General features: G+C 41.7%; 1 protein-coding gene across 2 annotated transcripts in view; it reads left to right on the top strand.

The window, feature by feature from the left end:
* The window catches only part of LOC128660486 (uncharacterized), a 308,731-nt gene that overhangs the window by 70,958 nt on the left and 219,961 nt on the right, over positions 1 to 17,812 (top strand). The gene's annotated exons all lie outside the window — the stretch shown is intronic.

The raw sequence follows: 17,812 nt of genomic DNA, 5'->3' as shown, positions 1-17,812 counted from the left end.
TAGACGCCACCACACGAGACTTATGGCAGACGGTCCCTAAGGTGGAGGGAGCAGTTTCTACGTTAGCCAAGCGTACCACTATCCCGGTGGAGGATAGCTGTGCTTTCTCAGATCCAATGGATAAAAAATTAGAGGGTTACCTTAAGAAAATGTTTGTTCAACAAGGTTTTATATTGCAGCCTCTTGCATGCATTGCGCCTGTCACTGCTGCAGCGGCATTCTGGTTTGAGTCTCTGGAAGAGGCGATTCGCACAGCACCATTGGATGAATCTTTGAGCAAGATTAGAACCCTTAAGCAAGCTAATGCGTTTGTTTCAGATGCCTTAGTACATCTAACCAAACTTACGGCTAAAAATTCCGGATTCGCCATACAGGCGCGCAGAGCACTCTGGCTTAAATCCTGGTCAGCGGATGCAACTTCCAAGTCTAAACTACTTAACATTCCTTTCAAAGGGCAGACCTTATTTGGGCCCGGCTTGAAGGAGATTATTGCTGACATTATGGGAGGTAAGGGCCACGCCCTTCCTCAGGACAGGGCCAAACCAAAGGCCAAACAGTCTAATTTTCATGCCTTTCGTAACTTCAAGGCAGGAGCAGCATCGACTTCCTCCGCTCCAAAACAGGAAGGAACTACTGCTCGTTACAGACAAGGTTGGAAAGGCAAGCAGGCCAGAAAGCCTACTCCCGCCCCTAAGACAGCATGAAGTCAGGGCCCCCTATCCAGAGACGGATCTAGTGGGGGGCAGACTTTCTCTCTTTGCCCAGGCTTGGGCAAGAGATGTGCAGGATCCCTGGACGTTAAAGATTATATCTCAGGGATACCTTCTGGACTTCAAAACCTCTCCTCCACAAGGGAGGTTCCATCTTTTGAGGTTATCGACAAACCTAGTAAAGAGAGAGGCATTTCTACAATGTGTACAAGACCTCTTAATCATGGGGGTGATCCACTCAGTTCCGCGATCGGAACAGGGACAAGGATTTTACTCAAATCTATTTGTGGTTCCCAAAAAAGAGGGAACCTTCAGACCAATCTTGGACTTAAAGATCTTAAACAAATTCCTAAGGGTACCATCGTTCAAGATGGAAACCATTCGAACCATCCTACTCATGATCCAAGAGGGTCAATATATGACCACGGTGGACTTAAAGGATGCTTACCTTCATATACCGATTCACAAGGATCATTATCGGTACCTGAGGTTTGCCTTTCTAGACAGGCATTACCAGTTTGTGGCTCTTCCCTTCGGGTTAGCCACGGCCCCGAGAATTTTTACGAAGGTTCTGGGCTCACTTCTGGTGGTACTAAGACCACGAGGCATAGCGGTGGCTCCGTACTTAGACGACATTCTGATACAAGCGTCAAGTTTTCAGAATGCAAAGTCTCATACAGAGATAGTTCTAGCATTTCTGAGGTCGCATGGGTGGAAAGTGAACGTGGAAAAGAGTTCTCTGTTACCACTCACAAGGGTTCCATTTCTAGGGACTCTTATAGATTCTGTAGAGATGAAGATTTACCTGACGGAGTCCAGGTTATCAAAGATTCTCAATGCTTGCCGTGTCCTTCATTCCGTTCCAAGCCCATCAGTAGCTCAGTGCATGGAGGTAATCGGCTTAATGGTCGCGGCAATGGACATAGTGCCATTTGCGCGCCTGCATCTCAGACCGCTGCAACTATGCATGCTCAGTCAATGGAACGGGGATTACTCAGATCTGTCCCCTTTGCTAAATCTGGACCAGGAGACCAGAGATTCGCTTCTCTGGTGGTTGTCACCGGTTCATCTGTCCAAAGGAATGACCTTTCGCAGGCCAGATTGGACGATTGTAACAACGGATGCCAGCCTTCTAGGCTGGGGAGCAGTCTGGAATTCCCTGAAGGCTCAGGGATCGTGGACTCAGGAGGAGAAACTCCTCCCAATAAACATTCTAGAATTAAGAGCAATATTCAATGCTCTTCTAGCTTGGCCTCGGTTAGCAAAGCTGAGGTTCATCAGATTTCAGTCGGACAATATCACGACTGTGGCTTACATCAATCATCAAGGGGGAACCAGGAGTTCCCTAGCGATGTTGGAAGTCTCGAAGATAATTCGCTGGGCAGAGTCTCACTCTTGCCACCTGTCAGCGATTCATATCCCAGGCGTAGAGAACTGGGAGGCGGATTTCCTAAGTCGCCAGACTTTTCATCCGGGAGAGTGGGAACTTCACCCGGAGGTATTTGCTCAACTGATTCGTCGTTGGGGCAAACCGGATCTGAATCTCATGGCATCTCGCCAGAACGCGAAGCTTCCTTGTTACGGATCCAGGTCCAGGGACCCGGGAGCGGTGCTGGTAGATGCATTAGCAGCCCCTTGGGTTTTTAACATAGCTTATGTGTTTCCACCATTTCCGTTGCTACCTCGGCTGATTGCCAGGATCAAACAGGAGAGGGCATCGGTAATTCTGATAGCACCTGCGTGGCCACGCAGGACCTGGTATGCAGACCTAGTGGACATGTCGTCCTGTCCACCATGGTCTCTTCCTCTGAGGCAGGATCTTCTAATTCAGGGTCCTTTCAACCATCCAAACCTAATTTCTCTGAGGCTGACTGCCTGGAAATTGAACGCTTGATTCTATCAAAGCGTGGGTTTTCGGATTCGGTTATTGATACCTTAATACAGGCTCGGAAACCTGTGACAAGAAAAATTTACCATAAGATATGGCGTAAATATTTATATTGGTGAGAATCCAAGAGTTACTCATGGAGTAAGGTTAGGATTCCTAGGATATTAGCTTTTCTACAAGAGGGTTTAGAAAAGGGTTTATCCGCTAGTTCGCTAAAGGGACAGATTTCAGCTCTGTCTATTCTTTTACACAAACGTCTGGCAGAGCATCCAGACGTCCAGGCCTTTTGTCAGGCTTTGACTAGAATTAAGCCTGTGTTTAAAGCTGTTGCTCCTCCGTGGAGCTTAAACTTGGTTCTTAAAGTTCTTCAGGGTGTTCCGTTTGAACCCCTTCATTCCATTGATATTAAGCTTTTATCTTGGAAAGTTTTGTTTTTGATGGCTATTTCCTCGGCTTGAAGAGTCTCTGAGTTATCTGCCTTACATTGTGATTCTCCTTATCTGATCTTTCATTCAGACAAGGTAGTTCTGCGTACTAAACCTGGGTTTTTACCTAAGGTTGTTTCTAACAGGAATATCAATCAAGAGATTGTTGTTCCATCATTATGTCCTAATCCTTCTTCAAAGAAGGAACGTCTTTTGCATAATCTAGACGTGCTCCGTGCCCTGAAGTTCTACTTACAGGCAACTAAAGATTTTAGACAAACTTCTTCTCTGTTTGTCGTTTACTCTGGACAGAGGAGAGGTCAAAAGGCTTTGGCTACCTCTCTCTCTTTTTGGCTTCGTAGCATAATACGTTTAGCCTATGAGACTGCTGGACAGCAGCCTCCTGAAAGAATTACAGCTCATTCCACCAGAGCTGTGGCTTCCACCTGGGCCTTTAAGAATGAGGCCTCTGTTGAACAGATTTGCAAGGCTGCAACTTGGTCTTCACTTCATACTTTTTCCAAATTTTACAAATTTGACACTTTCGCTTCTTCGGAGGCTGGTTTTGGGAGAAAGGTTCTACAGGCAGTGGTTCCTTCTGTTTAATGTTCCTGCCTTGTCCCTCCCATCATCCGTGTACTTAGCTTTGGTATTGGTATCCCATAAGTAATGGATGACCCGTGGACTGAACACACTTAACAAGAGAAAACATAATTTATGCTTACCTGATAAATCTATTTCTCTTGTAGTGTGTTCAGTCCACGGCCCGCCCTGTCTTTTTCAGGCAGGTTCTAAATTTTAAAATTATAACTCCAGTCACCACTGCACCTTATAGTTTCTCCTTTCTCGTCTTGTTTCGGTCGAATGACTGGATATGACATGTGAGGGGAGGAGCTATATAGCAGCTCTGCTTGGGTGATCCTCTTGCAACTTCCTGTTGGGAAGGAGAATATATCCCATAAGTAATGGATGATCCGTGGACTGAACACACTACAAGAGAAATACATTTATCAGGTAAGCATAAATTATGTTTTCTTCTAAGATACGACGAGTCCACAGTCCTCCCTGTCAATTTAAGACACATTATTTTTTTTTTTTACAACTTTAGTCACCTCTGCACCTTTGTTTTTCCTTTCTCTTCCTATAACCTTTGGTCGAATGACTGGAGTTGGAGGGGAAGGGAGGAGCTATATATACAGCTCTGCTGTGGTGCTCTTTGCCACTTCCTGTTAGCAGAAGGATAATATCCCACAAGTAAGGATGAAATCCGTGGACTCGTCGTATCGTAGAAGAAATCAATTTATCAGGTAAGCATAAATTTCCTTTTATTGGGACGTTTTTCCTCTTTGGGCTAATTTTGTTGAAATACTTTTAGTATGTGTGTGGCTTATGTTTTATACAGGGATTTATGTATAAACTTAAAATTTGGCAGTTGGTTTTCTTTGCTTGCTTAGCTAGAACAGGCTAACTTGCAAACTGAGTTTGAAACCAGCTGCAGCTACTTGCATCTTTTGTTGTAGGCAGAGGGAAATGCCTGCCTTTTACTTGCTTTGTAGTTTCCTCTCTGCCTGTCAGATAAATTGTTTCCCTCTGAGCCCAATATCTCTCAGGATGATGCTGTTCAGGCAATGCCACTGCTTTCTCCTCAAACGTCCCAAGCCTCTATGGTGCCATACAGTGCCCTGCAGTTCCTCTTAGCCTCCTGGAGGAGTTTATTTGCCTGCAGATTTTGCTGCACAGGTATCTTCTACGGTATCTGCGGCATTATCTGCTTTTCCTATGTTGGGAAATCGCAAGAAGAAAATTAGTCATTCAGATAGTAATGTTCCGCCTACTTCTACGCAGGATGCCCTCCCTCATTAAAGATTCTTGGCGCACAGTGCCTAAAGTAGAATTGGCTATTTCTACTCTGGCTAAGAACTACGATCCCTATAGATGATGGCTGCTCCTTTAAGGATCCCATGGACAAAAAGCTGGAAGCTTATTTTAAGATGCATGTTCATCAAGGTCTTCAATGGCAACCTGCAGTTTGTATTGCCACAGTAGCAAGTGCGGTATCTTTTTGGTGCAACGCCTTTTTTGAATCAATTTTAGTAGAGACTCCGTTGGAGGAGATCCAAGACAGGATTAAGGCTCTTGAACTAGACCATTTCTTTACTTCTGATGCTAACATGCAAGTTATTTGACTGGGAGCCAAGATGTCTGGCTTCACTGTCCTAGTCCGCAGGGCATTGTAGGTAAAATCTTGGTCAGCTGATGTTACCTCTAAGTCCAAGCTTCTGGTGCTTCCTTTCAAGGGGAAGACCTTGTTCGGACCTGGTCTTTTCTACCGCAAGACAAGAAGAACAGACTCAAAGGACGTCAGTTATTTTCGTTCCTTTCGTAACTTCAAATGTCAAAAGTCTTCCTTTCTAAATAAGCTGAGGGTAAAGGTGATAACCTGGCCAAGCATGTCTCCAGACCTAAACCTTATTGAGCATCTTGGGGGCATCCTCAAACAGAGGGTGGGGGAGCGCAAGGTCTCTAACATCCACCAGCTCCGTGGTGTCGTCATGAAAGAGTGGAAGAGGACTCCAGTGGCAACCTGTGAAGCTCTGGTGAACGCCATGCCCAAGAGGGTTAAGATAGTGCTGGAAAATAATGGTGGCCACACAAAATATTGACACTTTGGGCCCAATTTGGACATTGCCACTTAGGGGTGTATTCACTTTTGTTGCCAACGGTTTAGACATTAATGGCTGTGTGTTGAGTTATTTTGAGGGGACAGCAAATTTACACTGTTATACAGGCTGTTCACTCTCGCTACTTTACAGTGTAGCAAAGTGTCATTTCTTCAGTGTTGTCACGTGAAAAAATATAATAAAATATTTACAAAAATGTGAGGGGTGTACTCTTGTGGGATACAGTAGGTGTCGAGAATCCACGAGCTTGTTACTGATGGGATACACGTTCCTACCAGGAGGAGACAGTTTCCAAAACCTCAAATGCCTATAAAACAGACTCCTCTCAGAAGCAAGTTCCATTTGGTTCAGTCTGGAGACGTAATGCTAATTGGAACAAATCTAAACAGGGTTGGAAATCTGTTCCCTCTTCAAAGACTGCATCAAGGTGCGACCCCTGATCCAGTAGTCTTGGTAGGGGCCAGATTAAGATTTTTTTTTCAGGAGGCTTGGTTTCAATCTGTCCCAAATCCATGGGTTAAGAATATTGTTTCTCAGGGATATCTGATTGTATTCAGAAAAAGGCCTCCCAAAGGAAAGGTTTTTCTGTCCAGTGTTCCAAGGAATTCTGTAAAAGCTCAGGCTTTTCTTCAATCTGTCTCTGATCTGGAAGAAATGGGATTGATTGTACCAGTTCCTTTGCAGGAAGAGGGGATAGGATTTTATTCAAATCGCTTCAAATTCTTTTAATGCACTATCCTACTGAATCGTCCTTGATTTCTACATGGATTGGAAAATCGTCAGGTGTTAGAATTGTATAGATGCAGGGACTCGAAGGGATAAACTGGATTTTGCTGTTAGTTCTTTAACCCCTTAATGACCGCAGCACTTTTCCATTTTCTGTCCGTTTGGGACCAAGGCTATTTTTACATTTCTGCGGTGTTTGTGTTTAGCTGTAATTTTCCTCTTACTCATTTACTGTACCCACACATATTATATACCGTTTTTCTCGCCATTAAATGGACTTTCTAAAGATACCATTATTTTCATCATATCTTATAATTTACTATAAAAAATTTTATAAAATATGAGGAAAAAATTGAAAAAAACACACTTTTTTAACTTTGACCCTCAAAATCTCCTACACTTCAACAACTACCAAAAAACTCCCATGCTAAATAGTTTCTAAATTTTGTCCTGAGTTTAGAAATACTCAATGTTTACATGTTCTTTGCTTTTTTTTGCAAGTTATAGGGCAATAAGTACAAGTAGCACTTTGCTATTTCCAAAAAAATTTAAAAAAAATTAGCGATAGTTACATTGGAACACTGATATCTGTCAGGAATTCCTGATTAACCCTTCACATATATATATTTTTTAAAAGAACACAACCTAAGGTATTAAACATGGAGTATTTTGACTCTTTCCATGCAACTATTTTACCACCAATCTATGCCAAAGTTTGAAAAAAAAAAAAAAAATGGTGATTTTTTGACAAAATAGCAATTCAAGAATACATTTACTGAGAACGTTAAGGGTTACTGCCAAATAACACCCCAATATGTCTTCAGCAGCATCTCCTGAGTACAGTGATACCACCCATGTATAGGTCTGTTGGGTTCTCTGGGGGCTAAAAGGCCTTATTTTTAGGGGGCGCATTCCAGTTTTTTAATTTGGAATTTTCACATCTGTCGTCATGCACCCATGTCCTATTTGGGACATTTCTGAAGCCGGACAATGCAAATTACCCCCATCAAACCATATATTTTTAAAAAGTAGACACCCTAGGGTATTTCAAATGCTGGTATTTTAACACTTTGCATGCACTAATTCAACCACCAGTCTTTGTCAAACTTTTGGGTAGTCATTTTGGTGTGTTATTTTTCACACGCATTGTACTTTAGGCATGGATTCTCAGTTCCTGTTATATGTTATTGACCAAAAACACCTCAATATGTGTTCAACAACAACTTCTGAGTACAGTGATACCCCCCATGTATAGGTGTGTCGGGTTCTCTGGGGGCTAAAAGGCCTTAATTTTAGGGGGCGCATTCCAGTTTTTCAACTTGGAATTTTCATATCTGTCATCATGCACCCATGTCCTATTTGGGACATTTCTGAAGCCGGCCAATGTAAATTACCCCCATCAAACCATATATTTTTGAAAAGTAGACACCCTAGGGTATTTCAAATGCTGGTATTTTAACACTTTTCATGCACTAATTCAACCACTAGTCTTTGTCAAACTTTTAGGTAGTCATTTTTTTGCATTATTTTTCACACACATTGTACTTTAGGCATATATTCTCAGTCCCTGTTATGTGTTACTGCCAAAAAAAAACTCAATATGTATTCAACAACATCTCCTGAGTACAGTGATACCCCCCATGTATAGGTGTGTCGGGTTCTCTGGGGGCTAAAAGGCCTTAATTTTAGGGGGGGGCATTCCAGTTTTTCAACTTGGAATTTTCACATCTGTCATCATGCACCCATGTCCTATTTGGGACATTTCTGAAGCCGGACAATGCAAATTACCCCCATCAAACCATATATTTTTGAAAAGTAGACACCCTAGGGTATTTCAAATGCTGGTATTTTAACACTTTCCATGCACTAATTCAACCACTAGTCTTTGTCAAACTTTTAGGTAGTCATTTTTTTTGCATTATTTTTCACACATATTGTACTTTAGGCATATATTCTCAGTCCCTGTTATGTGTTACTGCCAAAAAAACCCTCAATATGTATTCAACAACATCTCCTGAGTACAGTGATACCCCCCATGTATAGGTGTGTCGGGTTCTCTGGGGGCTAAAAGGCCTTAATTTTAGGGGGCGCATTCCAGTTTTTCAACTTGGAATTTTCACATCTGTCATCATGCACCCATGTCCTATTTGGGACATTTCTGAAGCCGGCCAATGTAAATTACCCCCATCAAACCATATATTTTTGAAAAGTAGACACCCTAGGGTATTTCAAATGCTGGTATTTTAACACTTTCCATGCACTAATTCAACCACTAGTCTTTGTCAAACTTTTAGGTAGTCATTTTTTTGCATTATTTTTCACACACATTGTACTTTAGGCATATATTCTCAGTCCCTGTTATGTGATACTGCCAAAAAAAAAACCCTCAATATGTATTCAACAACATCTCCTGAGTACAGTGATACCCCCCATGTATAGGTGTGTTGGGTTCTCTGGGGGCTAAAAGGCCTTAATTTTAGGGGGCGCATTCCAGTTTTTCAACTTGGAATTTTCACATCTGTCATCATGCACCCATGTCCTATTTGGGACATTTCTGAAGCCGGCCAATGTAAATTACCCCCATCAAACCATATATTTTTGAAAAGTAGACACCCTAGGGTATTTCAAATGCTGGTATTTTAACACTTTCCATGCACTAATTCAACCACTAGTCTTTGTCAAACTTTTAGGTAGTCATTTTTTTGCATTATTTTTCACACACATTGTACTTTAGGCATATATTCTCAGTCCCTGTTATGTGTTACTGCCAAAAAAAACCTCAATATGTATTCAACAACATCTCCTGAGTACAGTGATACCCCCCATGTATAGGTGTGTCGGGTTCTCTGGGGGCTAAAAGGCCTTAATTTTAGGGGGCGCATTCCAGTTTTTCAACTTGGAATTTTCACATCTGTCATCATGCACCCATGTCCTATTTGGGACATTTCTGAAGCCGGCCAATGTAAATTACCCCCATCAAACCATATATTTTTGAAAAGTAGACACCCTAGGGTATTTCAAATGCTGGTATTTTAACACTTTCCATGCGCTAATTCAACCACTAGTCTTTGTCAAACTTTTAGGTAGTCATTTTTTTGCATTATTTTTCACACACATTGTACTTTAGGCATATATTCTCAGTCCCTGTTATGTGTTACTGCCAAAAAAAACCTCAATATGTATTCAACAACATCTCCTGAGTACAGTGATACCACCCATGTATAGGTGTGTTGGGTTCTCTGGGGGCTAAAAGGCCTTATTTTTAGGGGGCGCATTCCAGTTTTTCAACTTGGAATTTTCACATCCCATGCACCCATGTCCTATGTAGGACATTTCTGAAGCCGGCCAATGTAATTTACCCCCATCAAACCATATATTTTTGAAAAGTAGACACCCTAGGGTATTTCAAATGCTGGTATTTTAACACTTTCCATGCACTAATTCTTTGTCAAACTATTAGGCAGTCATTTTTTGTGTGTTATTTTTCACACACATTGTACTTTAGACATGAATTCTCAGCTCCTGTTATGTGTTACTGCCAAAGAAGACCCCAATATGTGTTCACCAACATCTCCTGAGTACAGTGATACCACCTATGCATAAGTTTCTTGGCTTGTTCGGGGGGTGTAATGCCAAATGTCCAACATGCGTTTGTGATTTTTTTTTCACATTTAACATATTTTCTTTGCCTATTGTCTTTTTGGGGGTATTTTAACATACCCCAATTTATTTGTTTCCATGAATGTGCATATTTTTGAAATGTTGACACCCCAAGGTATTGTATATGGTGTGCTTTGATGCATTTGAAGTAACTGTTTTAGCTAAAAAAAATTGGAGAAAGTGTATGGTGGCATTTTTTCAATTTTCATTTTTACACACACATTGCTTTTTGACTATGATTTAGGAGAGACTGTTGTAAGTTAGTGCAAAAAAATACTTCAGGTTGTTTTCTGCTAGGCACCCTGAGTACACCTATGCCCCCCATGCATAGGTTTGCCAGGATTTTGGGAAGGTTATGTTACAATTTTATGACTTGTGATTTTAGTTATTAAGTGAGAGTATTTCTTCTGATAGGCCTATCTTTAGTTTGGGGCCTATTGTAAACCCCACTTTTATTTATTGCCATGAATGTGCATATTTTTGAAATGTTGACACCCCAAGGTATTGTATATGGTGTGCTTTGATGCATTTGAAGTAACTGTTTTAGCTAAAAAAATTGGAGAAAGTGTATGGTGGCATTTTTTCAATTTTCATTTTTACACACACATTGCTTTTTGACTATGATTTAGGAGAGACTGTTGTAAGTTAGTGCAAAAAAAATACTACAGGTTGTTTTCTGCTAGGCACCCTGAGTACACCTATGTCCCCATGCATAGGTTTGACAGGGGTTTTTGTAAAAAAAAAAAAAAGAACAGCCCCATTTTAGAAAAAAAAATATATTAGTGAAATGTAAAAATCTGGCACATTAAAAGTAAAAAAATAACAAAAAATTTAACAGTAAACATAACAAAAAAAAAATAACAGCAAATTTATTTATTTTTTAAAAATTGACCATTGTATGGTACCGCTTGAAGCAGTCCCCAATGCAGAGTCCAGGCTGTCCAGGGCAATCAGGACAGTGATATACAGTGTCCCTTCTCTGCCCCCTCTTGGTACAGACTCTGCATTTTTTTTGTGGTCTCTGCTTTGCGGCAGTAGGGGGGATTTTAAAAATAAAATGAGTAGCCCCAACTCTGCTCTCTCCCATCACCGCCCGGGGAGCAGGTGCATCATGGTACAAAATCCCCGAAATGATCTGGAGCTGAAATTGTAAAAAAGTCAGTTTCATTCCGGGGTTTGCTTTTTTGAACAACAAAAAAGCGTTGTGGGTTGCAATCTGCATTAGGTAAATTGCAACCTTTTTGTACCAGGCCCTTGTCTTCCGCATAATTAGGTAGGGCTGCAGCAGCTGATCTGCCAGATCAACCCCACCCATATGCCGGTTATAAGATTTGATGCACACTGGCTTCCTTATGATCTCAGCTCTGCCACGTACAGAGACCGCCACCGTCCTCTCTGTGTGGATGGTGGTAAGAAGGTATACATCCTTCTTGTCTCTGTACTTCAGTGCCAACAGCTCCTCTTGGCGCAGAGCAGAGGTCTCCCCCCTTCGTAGCCGGGTGCGTACAAGTTGTCCTGGGAAACCTTTGCGGTTCTTTTTAATAGTACCGCAAGCTACTGTATCAAAGCAATACAGTAGCTTGAACAAAAGGACACTTGTATAAAAATTGTCTAAGTACAAGTGATACCCTTTGTTCATTAGGGGTAATATCAGGTCCCAGACAATCTTGCCAGTGGTTCCCATATGTTCTGGGCAACCTGGAGGGTCAAGGTGGCTATCCTTTCCCTCATACACCCGGAAGGCCTGAGTATACCCAGTCTCGCTCTCACAGAGCTTATACACCTTTACCCCATACCTGGAGCGCTTGGAAGGAATATACTGCTTGAATCCCAGCCTTCCCTTATACTTCATCAGGGATTCATCAACGCATATATTCCTTCCAGGTGTATAAGCCTCTGCAAACCTGGCAGAAAAGTGGGTAATCAGGGGGCGGATTTTATACAGCCTGTCAAATTGGGGATGCTCCCTAGGGGGGCACAGGCTGTTGTCGCTGAAGTGCATGAAATGAAGAATCATTTCATATCTCTGCCTCGACATACTCTGGGAGAAAATGGGGGTAGAGCAGATGGGGCTACTGCTCCAGTAGGAGCGAACGGAGGGTTTCTTTATGATGCCCATCAGCATAGTCAATGCCCAGAATTTTTTAAATTCTGGCACATTGATGGGGGCCCATTGCTGCTTTGCCAAATATGTTTCAGGCTTTGCAGCACGGTACTGATGGGCATATAAATTAGTTTGGGCGACAATGTTCCCCAATACATCATCACCCAGAAACTGTTGGGGGCTAAAACCTGCCACATCTATATTTATGCCAGCATTTGCTGTGAAGGGTGGGATATCTGGCCTCTGGAGATGAGGCGTTACCCACTCTTCAGCGGCAATGGCAGCAACACGCCTCCTTCTAGCAGGGGGGCTGGCAGGGGGGCTAGCAGCCACAGATACATCACTATCAGTTGAGACTGCATCTAATGATGTATCTGAGCATATGGCAGGGTCAAAATTGGGGTCTGAGTCAGACATAGAGGCATCTGACTCTGACGCAAGGATGGCATACGCCTCCTCAACACTATATCTTTTCTGTGACATTTTTGTATCTGTCACAGAAAACCAAAATTAATTAATTAACTAAATGGCCTTTGGGTTTTTTTAAAAAAAAGTACAGCTATGCTAATGCCAGTGATTTATAGCGATCACTGGCAAGCTAGGGGTTAAATACTCTTTAAATTAAATTAACTAAATGGCCTTTGGGTTTTTTTTAAAAAAAGTACAGCTATGCTAATGCCAGTGATTTATAGCGATCACTGGCAAGCTAGGGGTTAAATACTCTTTAAATTAAATTAACTAAATGGCCTTTGGTTTTTTTTTTAAAAAAGTACAGCTATGCTAATGCCAGTGATTTATAGCGATCACTGGCTAGCTAGGGGTTAAATACTCTTTAAATCAAATTAAATTAGCTAAATGGCTCTGAAAGGAGCGTTTAGGTTTTTAAAAAATTACAACAACAAAAATTAACCCCTAAAAAAAATGCACAGACAGCAAAAATGTAGAGCTATGCTAATGCCAGTGATTTATAGCGATCACTGGCAAGCTAGGGGTTAAATACTCTTTAAATTAAATTAAATTAGCTAAATGGCTCTGAAAGGAGCCTTTGGTTTTTTTAAAAATTACAACAACACAAATTAACCCCTAAAAAAATTCACAGACAGCAAAAAAGTACAGCTATGCTAATGCCAGTGATGTATAGCGATCACTGGCAAGCTAGGGGTTAAATACTATTTAAATTAAATTAAATTAGCTAAATGGCTCTGAAAGGAGCGTTTAGGTTTTTAAAAAATTACAACAACAAAAATTAACCCCTAAAAAATGCACAGACAGCAAAAAATTACAGCTATGCTAATGCCAGTGATGTATAGCGATCACTGGCAAGCTAGGGGTTAAATAGTCTTTAAATTAAATTAGCTAAATGGCTCTGAAAGGAGCCTTTGAGTTTTTTTAAAAAAATACAACAACAAAAATTAACCCCTAAAAAAATGCACAGACAGCAAAAAAAAGTGCAGCTGTGCTACTGCCAGTGATTTATAGTGATCACTGGCAAGCTAGGGGTTAATGGCTCTGAAAAGAGCCTTTGGATTTTAAATTTTTTAACAAATAAAAGAAATAAATCTCTCTCTGCTAAAATACAGGTCTCTCTCTTTCTCCAACAAAATGGCAAGTGAGGAGAGGGAGGGAGATCCACACTGATCAGAGTCAATATTTACAAATATTGACATGATCAGACAAATGGGGTATTTTATTATTATTTTTTTTTTTTTCTAAGAAGGCTCAGATTGGGTGACCCTAGCTTGCCCCTATGGTGAGACAGGCTAGGGACACCCCCAGATGCCCCATGATGCACCGGGCATCGCCATTTTGGAAGCCTCATGGGGGAGGGGGGGGGGGCGCTATATGTGGGGCTTTTTTATTTTAAATTTTATTTATTTATTCCCATTTTTAATTTTATTTATACACTAACTAAGTGCCTCGACCCACCGAGGCACTTAGCACACTAGCAGAGCATCGGAAGCGTGTCCGATCGCTTCCGATGCTCTGCTGCACTGCCGGGCTCCACGTGGAGCAAAACCGGAAGTGATCACTCAAGGGGGAGTGATCGCTCCGGTCCCGGCACTCCGTAACAGCACTGCAGGGATGCCCAGACATCGAGGCATCCCTGCAGTACTGTAATAGTGCCTGGAAGCGATCTTGATCGCTTCCAGCACTCACTTTAGCCGAGGACGTGCAGGGTACGTCGTCAGGCGTTAACTGCCTTTTTTTTCAGACGTACCCTGCACGTCCTCGGTCACTAAGGGGTTAACCAGTATTAGTTTAAAGAATGCGGAGATATTGTTTAAAGAACTAACAGCAAATTCCAGTTTAAATAGAGAACATCCTCTCTCAATATCTATAGAGTACTTTTCTACTATATTATATCCCTTCGAGTCCCTGCATCTATACAATTATAACACCTGACGATTTTCCAATCCATGTAGAAATCAAGGACTATTCAGTAGGATAGTGCATCAATAGAATCGTATCACATTGGAATTTGCACACCCCCGTAAAGTCTTTTTTTCTTAGTGCAGTCAATTCGTAGTGTTTGTTTTTACAAATTTTATTTCACTTGCTTTATTTAGGAGCGTAGTATGAAGGGATACACCGGTGTATGATTTGTATCATTTTAGAATCTAATTTTATTTGTAAGGATGAATTGCTTTTATTAGATTAAATGCTTATATTATATAGTCATTTTATTGTCATTTTTATTTTATTTGAATCACAGAGGACATTATCTTATTAGGAATTTTACTCAATTTTGATAGTACATTTAAATAATATTTTGTATGAAATTTTGAATATTTGATAGTATTGTATATGCCAATATTAGCTTATGAACTTTCCTAATGAAATCTTTTTTTTTTAGAGTAATACTCAAACCCTCTACCAGGATCATTTGAATTTTTTTAGTACATATAAATCATTGACCTTATATATCTGAGCTATTTTAGGTGGATAATTTATTTTTGGTGGAACATTATACACACTTTTGGTTATTTAACATATCGTCCTATACCCAATCCAGCAGTCACTGCACCATCCTTTAAAAGTTGTGAATTATAAAAAATATAATTTATGCTTACATGATAAATTCCTTTCATAGTGGTGAGAGTCCATGAGCCCCCGACTTTTTTTTTTTTTTTTTTCTTATGACACGGTGAGTCCACAGATCATCAATAATTACTGTTGGAAATATCACTCCTGGCCAGCAGGAGGAGGCAAAGAGCACCACAGCAAAACTGACAAATATCACTTCCCTACCCACAATCCCCCAGTCATTCTCTTTGCCTACAGTGCAAGGAGGAGGTGAAGTTTGTGTCTGATAAGAAGTTTTCTTCAATCAAGATTTTATTATTTTTAAGCAGAGTAGGTTTACTCTGATCTTTCCTGGGGTGTAGCCTTAGTCCACGTCTGTCTCTTCAGTAGGGCAGTAGTGGCTTTTGAGCAATTGGGAACTTGTGAGGTACAATCCTTTCTGCGTTTTCCCAAGGTTGTTGCTGCCCTAATCAGAAAGCCTGAGTAGGTTTACTCAGATTATTTCCTTTTCCACAGGTCCGTGTGAGGTATGACATCCTCTCAAACCAGGTGAGCTATCCTGCTGCCGGACAGACAGTTTTTCAGGTAAGTGCCATTTATATTTTTCTTGGGGAAAAAACAAGCAGACAAATGTTGGCACTTCAGCAGTTAAATGATGCTTGAACATGGCGCTTTACATTAACCAGCTAAGGAAGGGTTAATTTATGGGCAGTTTGGCAGGTACTGGGAGACAGCGAGGAGATACTTTTTATTTTTAATTGGTGGCTCAGCTGTGTTTTTTGTTTTGTTGCTCCGGTCGAGATCCAGACAGAACTTTTACTTATTTGTTGCGGCCATGTTTTCTCCCTACTTTGTACTATGACCGCTTGGACCGCTTCTGATTAAAAGGAGAGGGTCCTTGTTCGAGGCGGGTTAGTCCGTTAGGCGTGCTTTCAGTTTGGGAGTAAGACTCTCTTTTTCTGGCTGCAGGACAGGTAGGCACCTCAGTGAAGCTACTGAGGTGTTTGGGTTGCCTGGGGTTTATTGCGGGCTTTACTTCCTACATTAAAGATTCATTTAAAGGCACAGTACTCTCAATTTAATTTTCATTAAAAACTTTATTTTTTTTATTTTTTTTCATATTACTTTTGCAAAGATGGAAGAGGCTTTATAAATTGTTTCATGCCAGCTGTGCTTTGATTCCTAGGTGGAACCTCCAATTCCATTTTGTTCCTCATGCATGGTTGTCTCAGGACCATCTCTCCCAGGGTACTTGCTTCCGCAGACCCTCCTGGGTGATTGTGACTACAGATGCCAGCCTTCTGGGTTGGGGAGCAGTCTGGGGCTCGTTGAATGCTTTAGGGCCTATGGACTCGGAAGGAGTCGGCTCTCCCTATAAACATCCTAGAGCTGAGAGCGATCTTTAATGCTCTGCTGGCCTGGCCTCAGTTAGCCTTAGCCCGGTTTATCAGGTTCCAGTTGGACAACATAACCTTGGTGGCGTACATCAACCACCGGGGGGAACTCTGAGTTCCTTGGCCATGGCAGAGGTGACCTGAATTATTCAGTGGACAGAGATCCACAACTGCTGTCTTTCTGCGATCCACATTCCAAGAGTGCTCAATTGGGAAGTGGATTTTCTGAGCAGACAGACTTTTCATCCTGGGGAGTGGGAACTTCATTCGGAGGTGTTTTCAAGTTTGACTCTCAAATGGGGGCAGCCGGATCTGGATCTCATGGCTTCTCGGCAGAATGCCAGGCTCCCGAGGTATGGCTCGAGGTCAAGGGATCCACGGGCAGTCCTGATAGATGCTCTGGCTGTTCTTTGAAACTTCAGTCTAGAATACCTTTTTCCTCCGTTCGCTCTCCTTCCAAGGGTCATTGCTCGGATCAAGCGGTAGAGGGCGACAGTGATTCTCATAGCTCCGGCATGGCTTTGCAGGATCTGGTATGCAGACCTAGTGGAAATGTAATCCTTTCCTCCTTGGAGACTTCCTCTGAGGAAGGACCTTCTTCTTTAGGGTCCCATCTTTCATCCAGATCTTGTTTCTCTGAAGCTGACTGCTTGGAGATTGAACACTTAATTTTATCTAAGCGTGGCTTTTCAGAGTCGGTCATTGAGACCTTGATCCAGGCTCGTAAGCCTGTGACTCGTAGAATTTACCATAAGAGTTTGCTTAAATATTTGCATTGGTGTAAATCCAAAGGATACTCTTTTAGCAGAGTCAGGATTCCTAGGATTTTGTATTTTCTCCATGATGGTCTAAAGGAGGGTTTGTCGGCTAGTACTCTGAAGGGTCAGATTTCGGCATCGTCTATTTTGTTGCAAAAGCGTCTGGCAGATGTGCCAGACGTGCAATCGTTTTCAGGCCTTGGTCAGGATCCGGCCTGTGTTTAAACCAGTTACTCCTCCCTGGAGTCTTAATCTTGTTCTTAAGGTTTTACAGCAGGCTCCGTTTGAGCCTTTGCAGTCCTTGGATATTAAGTTGTTATCTTTGAAAGTTTTCTTTCTTGTTGCTATTTCTTCTGCTCGAAGAGTTTCGGAAGTCTCAGCGCTACAGTGTGATTCCCCTTATCTTACCTTTCATTCTGATAAGGTGGTTTTGCGTACTAAG

The sequence above is a fragment of the Bombina bombina genome, chromosome 5 (assembly GCF_027579735.1).
Source record: "Bombina bombina isolate aBomBom1 chromosome 5, aBomBom1.pri, whole genome shotgun sequence".
NCBI lineage: Eukaryota > Metazoa > Chordata > Amphibia > Anura > Bombinatoridae > Bombina > Bombina bombina.
This window is presented reverse-complemented; position numbering and strand designations above follow the sequence as displayed.